Source organism: Lepidochelys kempii, chromosome 5 (genome assembly GCF_965140265.1).
Source record: "Lepidochelys kempii isolate rLepKem1 chromosome 5, rLepKem1.hap2, whole genome shotgun sequence".
NCBI classification, from domain to species: Eukaryota; Metazoa; Chordata; order Testudines; family Cheloniidae; genus Lepidochelys; species Lepidochelys kempii.
This window is the reverse complement of record NC_133260.1, coordinates 120,191,333-120,208,839: the sequence shown is the minus strand read 5'-3', so window position 1 is coordinate 120,208,839 and position 17,507 is coordinate 120,191,333. Positions and strand designations below refer to the sequence as shown.

General features: G+C 42.1%; 1 protein-coding gene across 8 annotated transcripts in view; it reads right to left on the bottom strand.

Annotated features, from left to right (window-relative positions):
• LPAR1 (lysophosphatidic acid receptor 1) overlaps positions 1 to 16,893 on the bottom strand; it is a 132,510-nt gene extending 115,617 nt beyond the window's left edge. Inside the window, exons 1-2 of one of the 8 annotated variants that reach the window (XM_073345593.1) lie at positions 15,684 to 16,619; positions 14,398 to 14,464 (exon numbers count right to left, since the gene is read on the bottom strand). The gene's annotated coding sequence lies outside the window, so the exon portion shown is untranslated. The other 7 variants (XM_073345598.1, XM_073345599.1, XM_073345597.1 and 4 more) reach the window with 7 other exon arrangements.
• Between the last annotated feature and the right edge of the window lie 614 nt (positions 16,894 to 17,507).

The window sequence follows — 17,507 nt, the reverse complement described above, 5'->3', positions numbered from 1 at the left end:
AAAATGCACTAAACTGCAGCGTCGGACTGAAGACTGAAATCCACTAACCGCTGAATAGGTGCAAAATAGGCAACAGCAATTCAAGTTTCTCCACACTGTCCCAGCATGCCTGAGCCCTGGCCTTCAGAAATAAAAGGGTCCAAAACAGTCCAATCTCTTTTCCTATTCAGATCTGGATTCTTCAGTTGAAAGAGCCAACATTCAGCTGTCCACAATGACGACCAGGTTCCTATCTCAAGCTGAGTTTCCAGAGTTCAAGTTTTTCCCTCCATTACGCATCTATGAACACTGAACTTTATATATCATTATGTCAGTCATTCATCTAGCTTGGTTAAATCGCTCGTAAGTTCTTCACAGTCTTCTCTGGACTTCACTAATCTAAATAACTGTCATCTCAAATTTTGTTACCTCACTGCTCAACCCTTTTTGCAGATCATTAACAAATACATTAAAAACATGGGAGCTATCACAAAACCTCAAGGCACCTGGCTGTTAACCTTTTGCTATGATAGAATTGGCCATTTATCCCTATTTCTTTTTTCCTATGCCTTAGCCAGTTTTTGATTATTTACACACAGAGAATGCAAATTTCGGAGAAGCTTATTCCGTGACACTGAAGCGTTTGATTCTGAGCTTCTTAAAAAGGTACTGATGGGCTGTAGTTTACAGGCTTTCTGGACACATAAAAGAATGTCCAGGTTACAGTATGTTTGGCAATGGGATCTAAAAAGGGGCTAGATCTTGTTGCATCCGATGAAGTGAAGTGTAGCTCACGAAAGCTTATGCTCAAATAAATTTGTTAGTCCCTAAGGTGCCACAAATCCTCCTTTTCTTTTTGTAGTTCTTGTTGGTAACTCTAGTATTGTGGTAGCACTTAGGAGCCCCAGTTATGGACGAAGGACCCCCAGTGTGGTCAGCGATGTACAATTATTGTTCAGACAAACCTTGGATTCAGTTAAGGGAGAATGTCAGATGTCTTAACATCATATGATGGGTGGCCCTTTCTTCATTTGGGGAGTTTACTTTATCCATCATGTGTTAAGTTCAGGATGGGAAGAATGAGATCAAAATCCCCTTGCTCATTTAGCAGTGGAGAATAGGAGACTTTCTTTGAATGTCCAGAATATCTTCAGCTTTCATTTTAAAAAATTAGTATTGCACTTGTTCATATGTATAAAGTGGTCTTCAAAGTCTGCACGCTGCTCGAGTGCATTTGCTAATGCTTGGAGCTCTTCCCAAGCAGCTTCAGAAATGCTGGATCTGTATGTTGCCACAGAAGACAGTGCTGCACTAGTTCATGCCTGGAGACTAAAAAATGTGTTTGCAGTGTTGTAGTCATGTTGGTCCCAAGAGGTTAAAGAAACCAGATGGATGAGGTAGTAAAACTTCTGTGTTGCTCTAAAGTTTGTCTCTTTCAACCACAGAAGTTGGCCCAACAAAAAATCTCACCTTGCCCACCTTGTCTCTCTAACAAACATTTGGTCAGTTTCAATGTTGCTGTTGAGGACTCTGAGGGATGCTGTGAAACAGACAGCGGGCATGTTGGTTGCATTCTGCAGCTTAGGAAATCTTTGAGCTGAGCTCATGTAAATATCAGTTTGGAAGTTAATTTGTCTGAGCGTTTTCTTTCCTCTTGTGAACAGTCCATAAACTGGATGTGACTTTTTTCTTAAAATTAGCTTTTCACTGTATTATGTTTCTGAGCTTCTTGGTGCACAGGCTGTCTCTTGCTATTTGGAGTGCTCAGCATGACCAACCATGAGTCCTGGATTCTGTCCTCTGGATGCTACTGCAATAGAAATACTGGTAAATGGTGAATAGTCTTTCCAAGCCCTATTTTGAGCCTATATGTTTTCGCAAACTGTTCACAGAAATATCTCCATTTACTGTTTGGTCATTTTAATGACATAGTCTGGTTTTTGTCCTGTGCCTGGGTGATCCAGCCACTGCAATTAGTAGGGCCACTGAATCTCCCCTGGGAGGTGCAGTTTAGTGGAAGAGATATAGTAGGAATGAAGAGGCTTGTGACTTCTTTAGGACAATTAAATATTGTACCGGCTCTATTATGTATAATATAGCCAAATATAATCTATGTACGTCCACTCCAAATTTAAAAGTAGCTAGGCTCCTTAAGTGAAGGAGTGAGAGAAACAGTATAAACCAGACTTATTGGTTGCCTCTCTAGGAAACTTTACAATCAATTTTCTCTTGTCACATGCACAGAAAGTTATTGTGTGAATGTTATTTATATCTCTAACAGTAAACAACTGGTTTTAAAATAAGGTGTTGGAATGAGGACTTCTGATAGGAATATGCCTATTTGTACACATATTTTTGCATGCCTAAAATCTTCTCCCCAAATTTTCATGTGAACAAAAATTTGTCAACGAGATGTTCACAGGAAAAACAAGCAAAGAAGGGTCTGAACATGGTTGGCAGAATTCTGAGTCAGTTTTAGTGAAGGTGCCTGTGAATAGCTCTGAAGAAGCAGTCAGTGAAGGGGAATGGATGGACAGAAAGGTCCCACTTCCCTTCCAGCAGCTAAAAGGAAGGAGGTTAGTTGTGGGACTTGAATTTGATCAGATCCATACCTATTGTGGACTGATCTGGAAGTCTGCACCCCTAACTTTTGGTGGTAGGCTGGTTTGCAGGTATAGATAATTGTGCACATGTGACGGAAGAGGAGAGGGCTTTACTTAGTTACAGTGCTAGTCTTTTCCTACTTGGTAGAACATGTTACTAAGTTGGCTGTAAGCAACTGTAGAATCCAAGTTATTGTGGAACTACAGCCAAGTGGGATGCAGCACTAACTTTGTTTAGGGCATGTCATGCAATAAGTACCAGGCGACTATGGCTATTGTCTGATAAGCCTGAATGCAATGGCATGTGTGTATGTTCCTTTCTGAACACCTCAAAGCAAACAAACAAAAAGCTTGTTTCAGGAAGATGAGGTACTTGGTAATTTAGACCCCAGTATCCTGTGCAGTGCCCTACTGAAGTCACAGAGGGGATCAGCCTGGGTGCAGTGGGTCAGGCACATAGGTTCATTTTGGGGCCACCTGTGAGTTCCAAAACCAACCGTATGAGGAGATTTTAATTTTCCTTTTGTTCTCTGGATCCCTAGGACGCCTTTGCACTCTGACTGTATCTTTACAATAAAAAAATATGTTTTACTGGTTTCCATATAGCGCTTTACATTTACGCTTTTGTTGAGAACTATCATGACACCATTCTGAAGTGTGCGCCCATGTCTATCTCCATCCATGCAAATGTTCACTGAATCCCATGGGGAGAGTTTGAGGTAACTGCCGTTTTAAATATTTGTAGAGAGTTAAAAACAGTTACGGTAGTTGCCACTGATGTTTTTTTTAAAACCGTTTTACACTTTCTTACCTTTTAAAACGTTTTCCCCTCCTCTCTTGCTGTGTGAAGGACCCAAGCAAACAAGCAGGAACTTATTGACTATACTAGGAAAGAGTGAAATCGAATACACAGGCAGTGCTGTCAACTAAAGAGTTCGTGTTACAAGTAGAGTTGATTTTAAAGATGGCTGTTTCCCTCCAATTTACTTTTCTGTCATACTCATCTTTTCTGAATTCCAGGGAGAGCATCTTCTAAACTTTCTGATCAGAATGCTTGCCAATTCTGTCTATTCTATGGGCTAGGGAATTTTAAAGTTGGTTTATCTAAGAACTAAGATTGCTCAGTTGGGTGTATGCTAAAAAAATAAAGTTGTCTTTTTGTTGTTGTTGCATCCTAAATAATTGCACGATTGTGCAAAGTCTTCAGCATGTGGTAACTTGTTTTCACACATCAATCACTTGCTAAATTGAGAACTAAAATTAAAGAAATACATGTTCCTCTTTCCAGGACAAGCTTTCGAACTGATCCATATTTAAAAATCCTGAACGACCAGCATGACCTTCCTGACAATAAAAATGAAAACTGGCCTCCTGCTTCAGCTTTCTAGTAAACGTTGTTGGCAAATGAAAGGTGGGGCACAACTGGCTGAGTCGTGGCATTGAAGAGATTGAGGAAAGCAAAGTATGTGGCAGAGGGGTGGGGGATGGGAAATCATCCCTTTAGACTGCTTTTGATCTTTAAAAAGAAAGCAATGTCAGCAACCAGTCTTGATTTTAAGTCTGGTACTATAGCCAGGACTTATTAGTGCCCATCAGGAGCATGTGAGATGAACAGAAAGCAATGAAAATTTTAATTTGCAAGCCTTGGGATTTTGGTTGTTCTGGGCCACTTGGTTTGCTGGCCTTGTATTGTGCCAAAGATCAAAGGTATGATCTTCTTTCTGGGTTGCTGCTGTTCATCAGATAAGTTTGTTTGCGGCCTTGGGTGGAGGGAGGGACATGAGAATAGAGAATTTAAACCAGGCTATTAAGATAATTCTTCTTTATTGTCAATTGTTAATTGTTGCCAAACTTTAGCCAGCCTAACTACACAGAATACAGTACTGCAGAGTTACTTAAATGAGCAATTAACTGGACCAAAGCAAATGTTAAAGTAATATTGCACCAGAAAATATTTTCATATTTCCAGTTTGTTTTGAGAGGCTGATAAAGTTACTGTGTCTGCAATAATGTGAGCCTGAAACCCATTAAACAAAGGTCTTGACAGTCTTCAATGTACAGCTATAGCAGGGAGAGATTGGCAAATGTCTATTTAAGATAACACGAATTAAACTCCCATGTGCACACCATGGTCAGGGTCCATGTAAATCTATATTCAGATGTTACATTTGGGATTTGGCTTGTTTTAATTCTGGACCTCCTTGACTTCAGCAATTCCGATTATTGTATTTTGTGGTAGTTCATTCTGCCTGAAGATTGAACAGCTGTTTTGTGGATGTGGAAGGAGAATGGTGTATTTGCTTTAGCTGTGCCCCCCTCAAGGTTGTTTAGAGAATTGTGATATTCTGTTATCATGCAGATGTAGATATCTAATGAAAAGGATATAATCTGAATGTTTAAATGCAAATTGGCTTCAAAAGAATGTCAGTGAATTGTTCAATTAAGAAAAAGGGCCTCTAACCTATGAAAGAAGCATGATTTTTTTTCACTTTCTCTTTTTCTTTGAAAGGTTAGATTAAGAGTGAGTTTGCAAACTTCATATAAACTACTATACATGTCAGATCTTGCTGCTTTTTCATACTGAAAAATGTTGGAGAAGGGAAAAAACTTCCTGATCTCTTCCCATTCTCCCTATGTGTGAACATTTTACACCTGGGAGTAGGGGATTTGTTTGCCTTCTGTTGTCTTAACTCTGCATAGAAATAAATACTGCTAATGGTAATAATTCTCGAGTGCACTTAGACTCAAAAACTGTAGCTAAAAGTTTGACGTTTTTTCAGTGAATTCTACAGGATTACTATGTTGTGAATAGTATTATTTCATTTATTCTAAATGTACTATTCTTTAAATTGCATTGCATGACTTCTTGTTTTCAGATTATCAGTCAGGATAAAAAGTAGTAACTGATCGATTTTTCCATGGCCTTGCAAACACTTAAGCACATTATTTACTTTATTCTCACAGATATTCACATTGAAGTCAATCAGAAGGAGCAAGAGTGTTACCTGTATGCACAAAGTTGCACACTTGTTTGAGGTTATGGCTACACTGGCAACAGAACAACAAAACTTTTGTCTTTCAGATGTGTTAAAAAACACTCTCCCGAAAGACAAAAGTTTTGTCGATGATCAGCGCCGGTGTGAACAGCGCTTTGTCGGCATCCTGCCGACAAAGCCAACACTGCTTGCTGGGGGTGGAAGATTTTGTCAGCAGGAGACCCGACAAACAGCAGCTAACCTGTGCGCCTTTTAGCGGCACGGCGGTATCGACACAGGCGTGTCGCTAAAAGCTGCATAGTGTAGACATAGCTTCAGAGTTTGCAAGACTGGGGCTTTAACTTATGCTGCAGACCTATCTTCAATGAGCTATCCATGGTGACTATGATGAGAATTTCCATCCCTCCCCATCCTCTCCATGTTCCTTCAAATCCAGAGTCCATCAGCAGATACCCGGAGTTCTGATGTGTTTTCAGCGGTTTATTTTGGAAGTATGAGCAGCTTTCGAAAAGTGCCAGAAACTGTTGCAGATTCTGGAAGCAGCATAACACGGTGCTGCATTTTTCTGTTTTTATTGGCTTTTATACAAAAACTACCCTTTTTATTTTAAGTTACTAGGCAACCACGGACAAAAGTGACTCCCTTCAATCAGACTGAAGGAAAGATAACTTAGTTTCCGGTAATGAAATGCAGTCTATGCATTTTGTAAAAAATTCTTAATTGGAGTTCCATCTATGCTGGCAAAACTGTACAGTCTGGTATCAGTCAAAACCGGTAAACAAACCTTTAAGTGATCCAAAAGATCAATGTAGATGTTAGTTATACTACGTCTTTCAGGGCAGAGTCCCTGTAGTTAAATCACAATCTCATGGGCTGAGCAGTTTGTGTTGCCTTCTTCCAGTATGGTTGGTTTTTTCTTTCCCCCCTCCCCCTCTTGTTTTCCTGGCGGTTCTTTTTCTTCACATTTATATCTCACTAGCAGTACAACATCAAACAAAAACGTTCATCTCATCTGACTGAATCAGCAATATTTGCACCTCCAATAATGAAATTTAATTTTGTTTTGTTTAAATGATAGTACATTAATCGACAGTGAAAAGGACTAGTTTGAAGAACAAGTTAATCTTTCATTGAGTGTCAGTGAAATATGGGGGAGCATACACTAGAAAAAATCTAGTCCAGGTTAATTATAGCTGAAAATTGTTCTGAACTGGTAACTTGAGTGATAGCTACTCACACAAGAAGAGAGACTAACACGGCTGCTACTCTGAAACAAGAGAGGTAATTCTCAAATTAGTCTTACGTTATTTTGATTTGTGATGCTATTCTGACTGGTTATTTCCCCCCCACCCCCCGCAACCTGTCATGCAAAATCTTTTATACTCTAGTGATTAACATGAAGTGTAGAACTATCAAGTAAACCCTGAAAAATGCTATTAAGTTTAAAGCAATAAACATTACCCCAGGCAATGTAACCAAATTGTCCATTTACATCCTGCATTACAGCTTCCTTACCACATCAAAGCAATACCCCTACCATTTAACACAGCTCATCTCACAACTACTTACACATTGTAAAAACCACACCTAATCTCTCTAATGAATCACTCAACTCCTACCTGTTCCAATGCCTGTGTTGTATGAGAACCACAAACCATCCAAGAAAAACCCAGCTCATATAATTTACCTCTCTGTTCTACTACCCAGACTGTCAAAAGAAGAGTCCCACTGGTCTAGGAAGATACAAATAAAAAAAAACACGTTGACTGCCCCTGACCTGAATAACAGACAGATATCATTGGGAAAATAGAATCACAATTTTAAAAAGTTATGTCCCAAGAAAACTTAGCTGATGCAAACTGAAATGCTGTTTTGCTTTTCGTTACCCACAAAGGGCAACCATGAGACAATTTGTTAATGCGCCGGCACTGCTGGCTGAATGTAGCAGTAACAGATATATGTACGGAGATTTAACTGCCAAGATCAATCCCTCAGCCCTTCTAGAATTCCTAACTATGCAGCTAGACCTGAAATTTGCAGGCCTTTGCATTCTTCTGCACCATTGATTTAAATAATTAATATTTGTAGTCTAATAGAACACTCATTCTGGAGGGAAAGGAAAAAATGGACATAACTTGAAACAGTGTAACAACATTAAGTCACCAGTGTCACCACTAAGCCTGCAACGACGGCTCAAAACCAAACTTCAGCAAGGCAATTCAATGATTATTATGCCAGCACCAGTGACAGAATACCTTGCAGCTGAATCTACACATGATAGATCAACTGAAATTCATGTGGAACCTTTACGGATACCTAGGGCCCTACCAAATTCACGGTCCTAGGATTTTAAAAATAGCAAATGCCATGATTTCAGCTATTTAAATCTGAGATTTCACGGTGTTGTAATTGTAGGGGTCCTGACCCAAAAAGGAGTTGTGGGGGGGAGGGTTGCAATACTGCTACCCTTATGTCTGCGCTGCTTTCAGAACTGGGCACCCCGCTAATAGCCGCCACTTTCTGGCAGCCCAGCTCTGAAGGCAGTGCAGAAGTAAGAGTGGCAGTATCCCCTAAAATAACCTTGCGACCCCCCTGCAATTCCCTTTTGGGAAACCCTGCAACCCCCCCAATTTGAGAACCTCTGGTCTCCCTGTGAAATTGGTATAGTGTAGGGTAAAAGCACACAAAAGACCAGGTTTCACAGGGGGAAACCAGATTTCACAGTCAGTGACGCATTTTTCACAGCCATGAATTTGGTAGGGCCCTAGCGATACCCCATAATAACAGACAGAACAACTTCAAACAAAGAAGCAAGACATGTTATGCCCATATCTTTGTGCAACAGGAGGATGAGCATATTGGTTCTCTTTCATCCCACATGCACACCCCCAAATAAAAGGAGTAGTCGGAGTGAGCTATGCAGTATCAACCAGGCACTTCAGGTATTGGTTACTTATTACTGCAGCTGATATATGTGTTAAGCTCAGTAATATTAAATAGCCACCAATATCTAGTAAGAAGTTATAATACATAGGTCTATATTAGGGCTGTCGAGCGATTAAAAGAATTAATCGCACGATTAATCGTGCGGTTAAACAATAATAGAATACCATTTATTTAAATATTTTGGATATTTTCTACATTTTCAAATATTTTGATTTCAATTACAATACAGAATACAAAGTGTACAGTGCTCACTTTATATTTATTTTTATTACAAATATTTGCACTGTAAAAAACAAAAGAAATAGTATTTTTCAATTCACCTAATTCAAATACTGTAGTGCAATCTCGGTCATGAAAGTTGAACTTACAAATGGAGAATTATGTACAAAAAAAATAACTCTATTCAAAAATAAAACAAATGTAAAACATTAGAGCCTACAAGTCCACTCAGTCCTACTTCTTGTTCATACCTTGCAATGCGGGCTACAAAAGTGCCATTCAAACGTCTGTTTTCACTTTCTGGTGACACTGTAAATAAGAAGAAGGCCGCATTATCTCCCGTAAATGTAAACAAACTTGTTTGTCTTAGCGATTGGCTGAACAAGAAGTAGGACTGAGTGGACTCGTAGGCGCTGAAGTTTTACATTGTTTTGTTTTTGAGTGCAGTTATGTAACAAAAAAAATCTACATTTGTAAATTGCACTCTCACGATAAAGAGATTGCACTACAGTACTTGTATGAGGTGAATTGAAAAATGCTATTTCTTTTGTTTGTCATTTTTACAATGCAAATATTTGTAATCAAAAGTAACATAAAGTGAGCACTATACACTTTATATTCTGTGTTGTAATTGAAATCAATATATTTGAAAATGTAGAAAAATATTTAATAAATTTCAATTGGTATTCTATTGTTTAACAGTGTGATTAAAACTGTGATTAATCGTGATTTTTTTTTGAGTTAATCGCATGAGTTAACTGCGATTAATCGACAGCCCTAGTCTACATATAAAGTGAGGACTGAATCTCTAAGTGCAAAACTCACTTAACTTGATCTTACAACCAACATCTCCATAATAAAAACATATAGCCATAGTCTTTTTTTTAATCCAAACAAGAGCCAGCCATCTTTAAATGGCCAATAATGTCCAAGAACAGTCTTTGCTTACTGCTGACATAGGACAGGTTGCCAACACATCATTTTACATGTCCTCCCTAAAAGAAAGAAAGAAAAATACTTAAAAATGGAAGATAGCATGGGTTCCCTTTGCCAAATTTTACCATTCTCTTAAATCTCCAACGTGTTATGCAGAATAGCCTCGACTTTGATTTCAATCCCATTTTTTTGTTGTTTTCTCCTCTGCATATTATAGGATGAGATTTTTTTTCTAGCACACAAAGAAACTAACATATTCATTAAACCATGTCTGAAATTCACCCTGTGCAGAGAGGACAGGTTTCAGAGTAGCAGCCATGTTAGTCTGTATCCGCAAAAAGAAAAGGAGGACTTGTGGCACCATAGAGACGAACAAATTTATTTGAGCATAAGCTGCTGTATAGCTCACGAAAGCTTATGGTCAAATAAATTTGCTCGTCTCTAAGGTGCCACAAATACGCCTTTTCTTCCTGTGCAGAGAGGTTCATACAGCACTTCAGTCCCTTAAATAAGGACTGAGTAGGATTTAAGTGGTGCATAGACCTCCTCCTAGCTGTATTTCACTCCACATGATTACCAAGATCATCAGCACCCTTTTCAGTAAGCTTTAAAAAAAAACACACCAACAACAAAAAAAAACCATTTCAGAGAACTTTGCCTGTTAGTCAGAAATGGAAGCAGAAAGAAGATACTGGACTTGCAAACTTTGTACCAACACATTTTTAATAACAGGTAAGATAGCCTCCAGTTTGTATGTAGCATGCCAAATTCAAGCTTAAATTTTTTTCCCCCCAAATGCTTGGTTCTATGATGTTTAAAAATCTTAACATTGGTACAAAACTTTAGTGTACCACTCAATTCTCATTGCTACAGACAGCCCAAACAGCGTTCCCTCTAATATCATTTATAGTCTAATTTTTTGATGTAACTGCAAACTGCTTTCTTGTTCTCTGCTCATAATATTTCCACCAAACAGATCACCTGTATAGCTGCTTGCGTGAGAATCACAGGCTATGAAACTGCAAGGAACAATGCTTAGCCCTGCTTTGCCCTGTATTTCCCCATTAGAAATGGGGTAACTTTAGTCATCCAACTTCCCTGATAATATTTTTAAAAATAAGTGTCTGCACATTTGCCAGTGCAGGATTCTGTCCAGGCCATTCATCCCAAAATTGACCTAAACAGAGTCAGAGGCAACATGGATATCATATCCGCAACAGATGTCTACGCATACTGTCAGAAAGAGGTAAAGTGTGCCAACCAACCAGGATCTTTTAACCTGAGCAGACAAGTCTAAGGGTAATGTTTTCTTCTGTCAGAAGTAGAAGAACATCATTTGTTTTCTTTTTAACAAGAAATTCTTCTTTCCTCTAGAGTAAACACCACTTGAACTAAACTACTCACAGTTTTATACCCACTAATCTAATTGCCTGCATTGTGGACGTAAAAATGAAGGTGGACTTTCTAAGAGGAGGATGCAGGACATACAACATGATTAGCAAGTTGGTCCATGCACAGCAAACTATCTCTACAGAAACTCCGAATAGGTCATATTGACTTTAGAAAGAATATTGTTCCACCATACAGAAAAGCAGAGCCATCCTGGTCTGAAAATGGAGAAGCCAATTAAGAAACGAGCACCTATAGACAAATTGTTGTCATACAAAGTAGACTTTTCATGGTTACAAATTTGTAAAGTAATATTCGCATTCTCAGAAATATTAGAACATATTTTAATTCTAGAGCATATTCTTCCGCCCACCAAAACCCAAGAATCTGGAATTCAGGGATATAGTTAATCAGCTCGGGGCTACTGGTGGGGAGGGTGGGAACAGAAAGGGAGGAGGAAGCGGGCTGGAGATATTAGAGCAGACGTTTCTCAGACTTTTCCCCGTTTCTTCACTAAAAAAAACCAAACACACACAAAATACTGGACTGTTTCGTATGTTAACATTTTGTTATAGCACAGGTGCTGAAACAGCGAGAATGTACTGGCAATATTTGCACTTCTTTTAAAGCAGTTATACCACAAAGATTAACCTAAACAAAACCCAAATCCCTCAAAACACAAACAGCAGTCTTTTTCCTGTGGAGTACTACTTTCTTTTCTGGAAGCAATCTTGCCTTCCTCACCTAAATCCTAACTTGGGGCTTAATCCAAAATCCACTGAAGTCAAGGAGGGTGTTGTCATTGACATTCATGGCCTTTGGATCAAGCCCTTTAAAGTTTCTTTTAAAATATATATATATATATGAAAGTTCCCCAGTTACTTGAAAATTTCCAGGACAGTTCTTACACTGCAATACTGTAGAATGTAATGTTTATATAGCATTGCCTAATAGCATATGCAGACACACTGTTGTAAGACACACATGGTGAAAGTTGTATTTTGACTATTACTTAAAATAGCTCATGAGCAAATTTCTTGGGAAATAATACGGATTTTTTTTATATCATTTAATTCCGACAGCTAAAATGGGTGTGTCAGCCCAGACCTCTTCCATTCAAAAGGTAAATTATAACAACCTGATATTAAAGGGGCCCTTTCAGTTCAAAATCTAGTCAATTAAAAGAAGAGTTTCTGCTAATATCTACAACCACATTTTCCTATTTTTAGAAGTCTTTTTCTCTCCTTTGCTGCTGTTTAAAAGATCCTCACAAACAAGAGCAGAACCTGTGATGGGGCGGGGAGGGGGAGAACAATGAAACTGACTATGGACAAGATGTTAATCCACAAAGTAAACACACTGAAAAGATCAGACTTTTTGTTCAGTTACATGTTTCTTATTTGGGTATTATTTGTCACAACTGCAGTTAAAAATGGCACTTCTGTCTGAAGTTTTTGAATTGACAGTGTCCTTTAAAAATACATACAGCTTTCATTCCCTAAAGAGAAACAGCTGAAGTTGACAAACTCAAATTATATTCTTATTGCCATTTTTCAAAGATACCAGTCCCACTGTGTAACTATTTCATTCCTTAGGCTTCTTTTAGGTGTTCCTGACCCATAGAATCAAGTATGTATGCAAAGTGGACACATGCTTTCTTAAGATCCAAAATACCTTGTGTAGTTTTGTAAAATTATATATATATATATATTTATATATAATCAGTCACCATATAGGACTTCTGCATTTACTGTTTGGGCACTGTAATATGGTTTATAAAAAGTTAGCATGGTGACAGGACACCACGTAACATTGCCCAACCCCCAGCACTTAAGATTTCTGATGGAAATATCTCACATCTGGAAGTTAATGAACAAAACATCTGGGAACTGAAAGAGACAAAATGGTGGAACAATCCCAAGGAGGAAAGCTGCTTAAAGAAATATTATTCTATTGGTTTAAACGAGAGACTTCTATTTAACTTTGGCCACATTAAATTCAATGAAAGATTTCACAAAACCCCTGTTACCTTATGATCAGGCCCTTCTGAAGCAATTCACTCCTCATTAAGATACTTTGAGCTGTTCATCACAATTGTGTTACTGTCTGCCCTATTTAAACCCTATGTACATTTACAGGTTCCAAACAATTTCTCCTTCAACTCTGCATTATAGATTTTCTAACAAGCTTCATCCCTGTGCTAAGAATGCTTTAATAGTTGTCCAATTTTCTCTTTGCATATCTTAGGATGAAAATTATTTTTTATATTTATAATGCACTGCAAAACTTCCCAGTGACAAATATTTCATCTTGACTAGATCTCTTAGCACCTCTTAACATGAGTTAGTTGTTGCCTACTTGCACAGATCACTGGTTCAGTTACTAACCGGACTCAAAAGCTGTTCTTCATTTTTAAGTCATGTGTTTTGAAGTAGAGGGGAAAGGAAATATCACTAGTCACTTTTCTCCTGAAGTTTTTCGTCTGTAACTCTCTCTGTATAGCTGATAATATAAAATGATTCCAAGGAGTCTGTGACTAAGAGTTAAGCACCCAATTTCCACTACCCCACCAATGAAAAAATGAATACAAGGGAACAACATCAAATGGCAGAATTCAAGAAGAGGGCTCTCTGAAGTACATTTAAATGTATTTTCTTAATTATTTTGGTTAAATGCTAAACAAAACAAAAACCACACACATACCACCCAAGATCACCAGATCCCTTGAGTCATTAACACGATTTACAGGTTTGTATTACAGTAGAACCTCAGAGTTACAAATACCTGGGGAATGGAGGTTGTTTGTAACTCTGAACAAAACGTTACGGTGGTTCTTTCAAAAGTTTACAACAGAACATGGACTTAATGCAGTTCTGAAAATTTACTATGCAGAAGAAAAATACTGCTTTCCCTTTATTTTTTAGTAGTTTACATTTAACACTGTACTGTAGTTGCCTTTTCGGAGGGGAGGGAGGTCTCTGCAGCTGTCTCATTGTGTACTTCTTGTTCCAAATGAGCTGTGTGGTTGACTGGTCAGTTCGTAACTCTGAGGTTCTACTGTAAATACAAATCTTAAGTATGGACCTATCAAAGGGATTATATAATTGTGTATTTATAAATAAAATCACAGTGAACCAGTTCTGTATTGAGATTCCAACTAATGTCAGTACCTAATCAGTTGCTGAAACCGCTGGAATATTTCATTTTAATGATACAGTACACTCATGCTAGTAGAAGGCTGCATGGCATGCAATTTTGACTGCCAAATTGAAACATGATTCTCAGACCTTAGTAACTCATTTTAAACCAAATGGGACAACGTAACAAACCTGACTTGGCATGAGAGAGTCTCTTTCTTTCTAAAGATCCGCTCCTTTTCTTTTCCAGTAGTTTCGTCTAGGCGAAGTCAAGTCACAGCCAGCCAAAATTTAGACAAAAAGTTACAGAAAGTATGTCATCTACTGAAGCTCAGAAGCCATATTTTCTCAAACTTTTAAAAGATTATAGCAGTGAGGGAAAAATATCAAGACAGTTTCTACTTCTCAATCAACAGAAACCATGGATCTTTGTAGGAAAAGTCAGGGGATGTAAGAAAACTAGGAGAAAGACTCCATGATTAAAGGCTGGAGCTTGCATATGAGAAAGACAGCTCATATCAATGGGAGTTTGGGGAGGAGAAATATTGATAGAAGAGCTATCAAAAGAATCTTCTATTGAATTTCCAGGCAGAGAAGTTTCCAAGTCACCACAAAAAGCAGGAGAAAAGTAGAAAGGGGGAAAATAATGGGAGGGAAAGGAACAGAAGAGGTCTCTCCATCTCCTGTTTCACTCTGGTTCTACTCTCTTTCTTCTCCTTTCGTTTAACTTCAACCCTTTTGTCCTCAAACTTTCCTACAGCTCTCTGTTCTCTCTAACTTGTTCATACGTCTGCATTCCCATCTGCTCTTCATTCACTGAACTATAGTTCCTCCTCTTGTCCTTTTACAAGTTCCACTAGAACATTCAGACTGTAGTTGATAATGTTGGCAATAGGGTCTCTGTCTCTATTGAGCCAGCTTTTCTTTTAAGTGACTGATAGGAAAAAAGAGGTGGCAACCACTGAAGTAGGACTTTTCAGTGTGTGTCTGGTATAAAGAAATCCAGGGACATTGCATGGAAAAGCTGGATTGGTCCTAAGTAAATCAATGCTGGCAGCACTATTAATGTCCATTAGTCAAAGAAACCACCATTCCAGGCAGATTTTTAACTGTTTTGATCATTATGTTAGTAGAGAAGACACAAGACTGGTATAGCAAGATTGCCCATTAAACATGATTAGTGGCAAGCTATTTACAAGACAACACACTATATAACACACACAGAGAGTAATAGGTGATAGGCACAAACACCATGCTGTCTATATTCATACAGACATGCACCAATAAATTAAGCAGATCAAAGACTGAGATACCAAAATAGAAAACACGCACATCTGTTTTAAGAGTGTATGAATCAAGAACCATGCCGGGAGAATCTGGTCTGTCAAGGTCTCAGCAACATGGGTCACAGCCCTGCCCGGGGACGGGAGAGATCCAGGCAGTGAAAGGGTCAACCATTAAGAGCTGGAGCGCCTCACCTGAGTCGACCACCTCAGCCAGGATGGAAGTACTAAGTCTAGGGCAGCTTCACTCTTGGGCATCACAGGCCATATGGCACCGAGGAAAAGACACAAAACAAACTCTGAGCCATATCCCTCCAGCGCAGCAAGCCTCTACCAATTCCAGCCTCCAACTCAAGCCTAGGTCCCGCCCCTCCCTTGGATCTCCCCCGGCCGCTCGGAGCTCAGAGCCCAGCTGCGGCTGGGATTACGAAAAGGGGGAATAACGCAGTGAAGAAAAAAAAAAAAAAAGAATTAAGCTCAACCCTTAGGACCCGCTCGGGGACGCGAGGCAGCGGCCAAACCACCGCGGGGGGGGGAAGCCCCGTTCCCAGACGGAACCCAGCGGCCGAGAACCCGCCAAGCGCCACCCGCCTGGAAACCAGCACGCGAGCGGGCGGATTTCCACAGCCCGCCGGCGGCGTGGGGCGAGCCCCTCTTCCCCCGTTACCCTCGGCCCCGGCGGCGAGACCCGCCCGCGTGGAGCCCAGGCGCGCGAAAGCCGCCGGCGCGCTCAGAGCGGCAGCGGTGGGAGGCTGGCGGGCTCTGGGCAGCCGCGGCTGCTCATTCCCCAGCCCGGAGGGGCCGGGCGACCCGAGGGTGACCAGAGGTCCCGATGTTATAGGGACAGTCCCGCTGACATCCGGGGCTTTGTCTTATTTAGGCGCCTATTCCGCCCCCGCCCGCTGTCCGGTCACCCGAGGGGAACCCCCCCGCCCCCCAAAAGCCATCGCTGGCTTGCACAGCTGCCGGGGCGGGGGGTTAGGATCAGACCCTGGAGCGGGGTTTGCTCCGAGCTGAGGCGAAGAGGAGCGGCTGGCGAGGCGAGGCGAGGCGGGCGGGGGACGGAGATTAAAAGCAGCGGCTGCCCAGGGCGCAGAAAGGCGCATTACGGATGGACAGACAGAGGCAAACCCGGACGGGCTCCCCGCGGTTACCTGGGCTGGCCGAGCTCGCCTCCTCCCGCAGACGGCCGGCCGGACCCCGTCCCCCGCGGGGCAGAGAGACCCAGCGGGCGCCGCTCCGCCTGCAGCCCGCCCGGTGCCGGAGTCCCGCTGCAGCGCCCGGCCCGCTCACTCTGCGGCGGGAGAGCCGCGCGGGGGGCGCGCCCAGGCGGGCTGCAGCGCCAGCGCCATCCTCCGCCTCCTCCCACCCCGCCGGGCGCCGCGAGTGGGGCAGCGGCTCCGAGCGCGCGGGGCTGCGCCGCGCCGGGGCAGTGGGGCGCCGCCTGCTGCAGGGCCGCGGGGGGGGGGGTGCAGGGAGAGCGCCCCCCTCCTCCGCCCTCGGGCCGCCGCAGGCGTCACCCTGCCCGCCCCCGCGATCAGCCCTGCCCCGCCTGACCGCCTCCGCACGCCCCCGCGATCAGCCCTGCCCCGCACGCCCCCGCGATCTGCTCTGCCCCGCCTGACCCCCTCCGCCTGCCCCGCCTGCCCCCGCGATCAGCCCTGCCCCGCCTGACCGCCTCCGCCTGCCCCCGCGATCAGCCCTGCCCCGCACGCCCCCGCGATCTGCTCTGCCCCGCCTGACCCCCTCCGCCTGCCCCGCCTGCCCCCGCGATCAGCCCTGCCCCGCCTGACCGCCTCCGCCTGCCCCCGCGATCAGCCCTGCCCCGCACGCCCCCGCGATCTGCTCTGCCCCGCCTGACCCCCTCCGCCTGCCCCGCCTGCCCCCGCGATCAGCCCTGCCCCGCCTGACCGCCTCCGCCTGCCCCCGCGATCAGCCCTGCCCCGCACGCCCCCGCGATCTGCTCTGCCCCGCCTGACCCCCTCCGCCTGCCCCGCCTGCCCCGCCTGACCCCCTCCG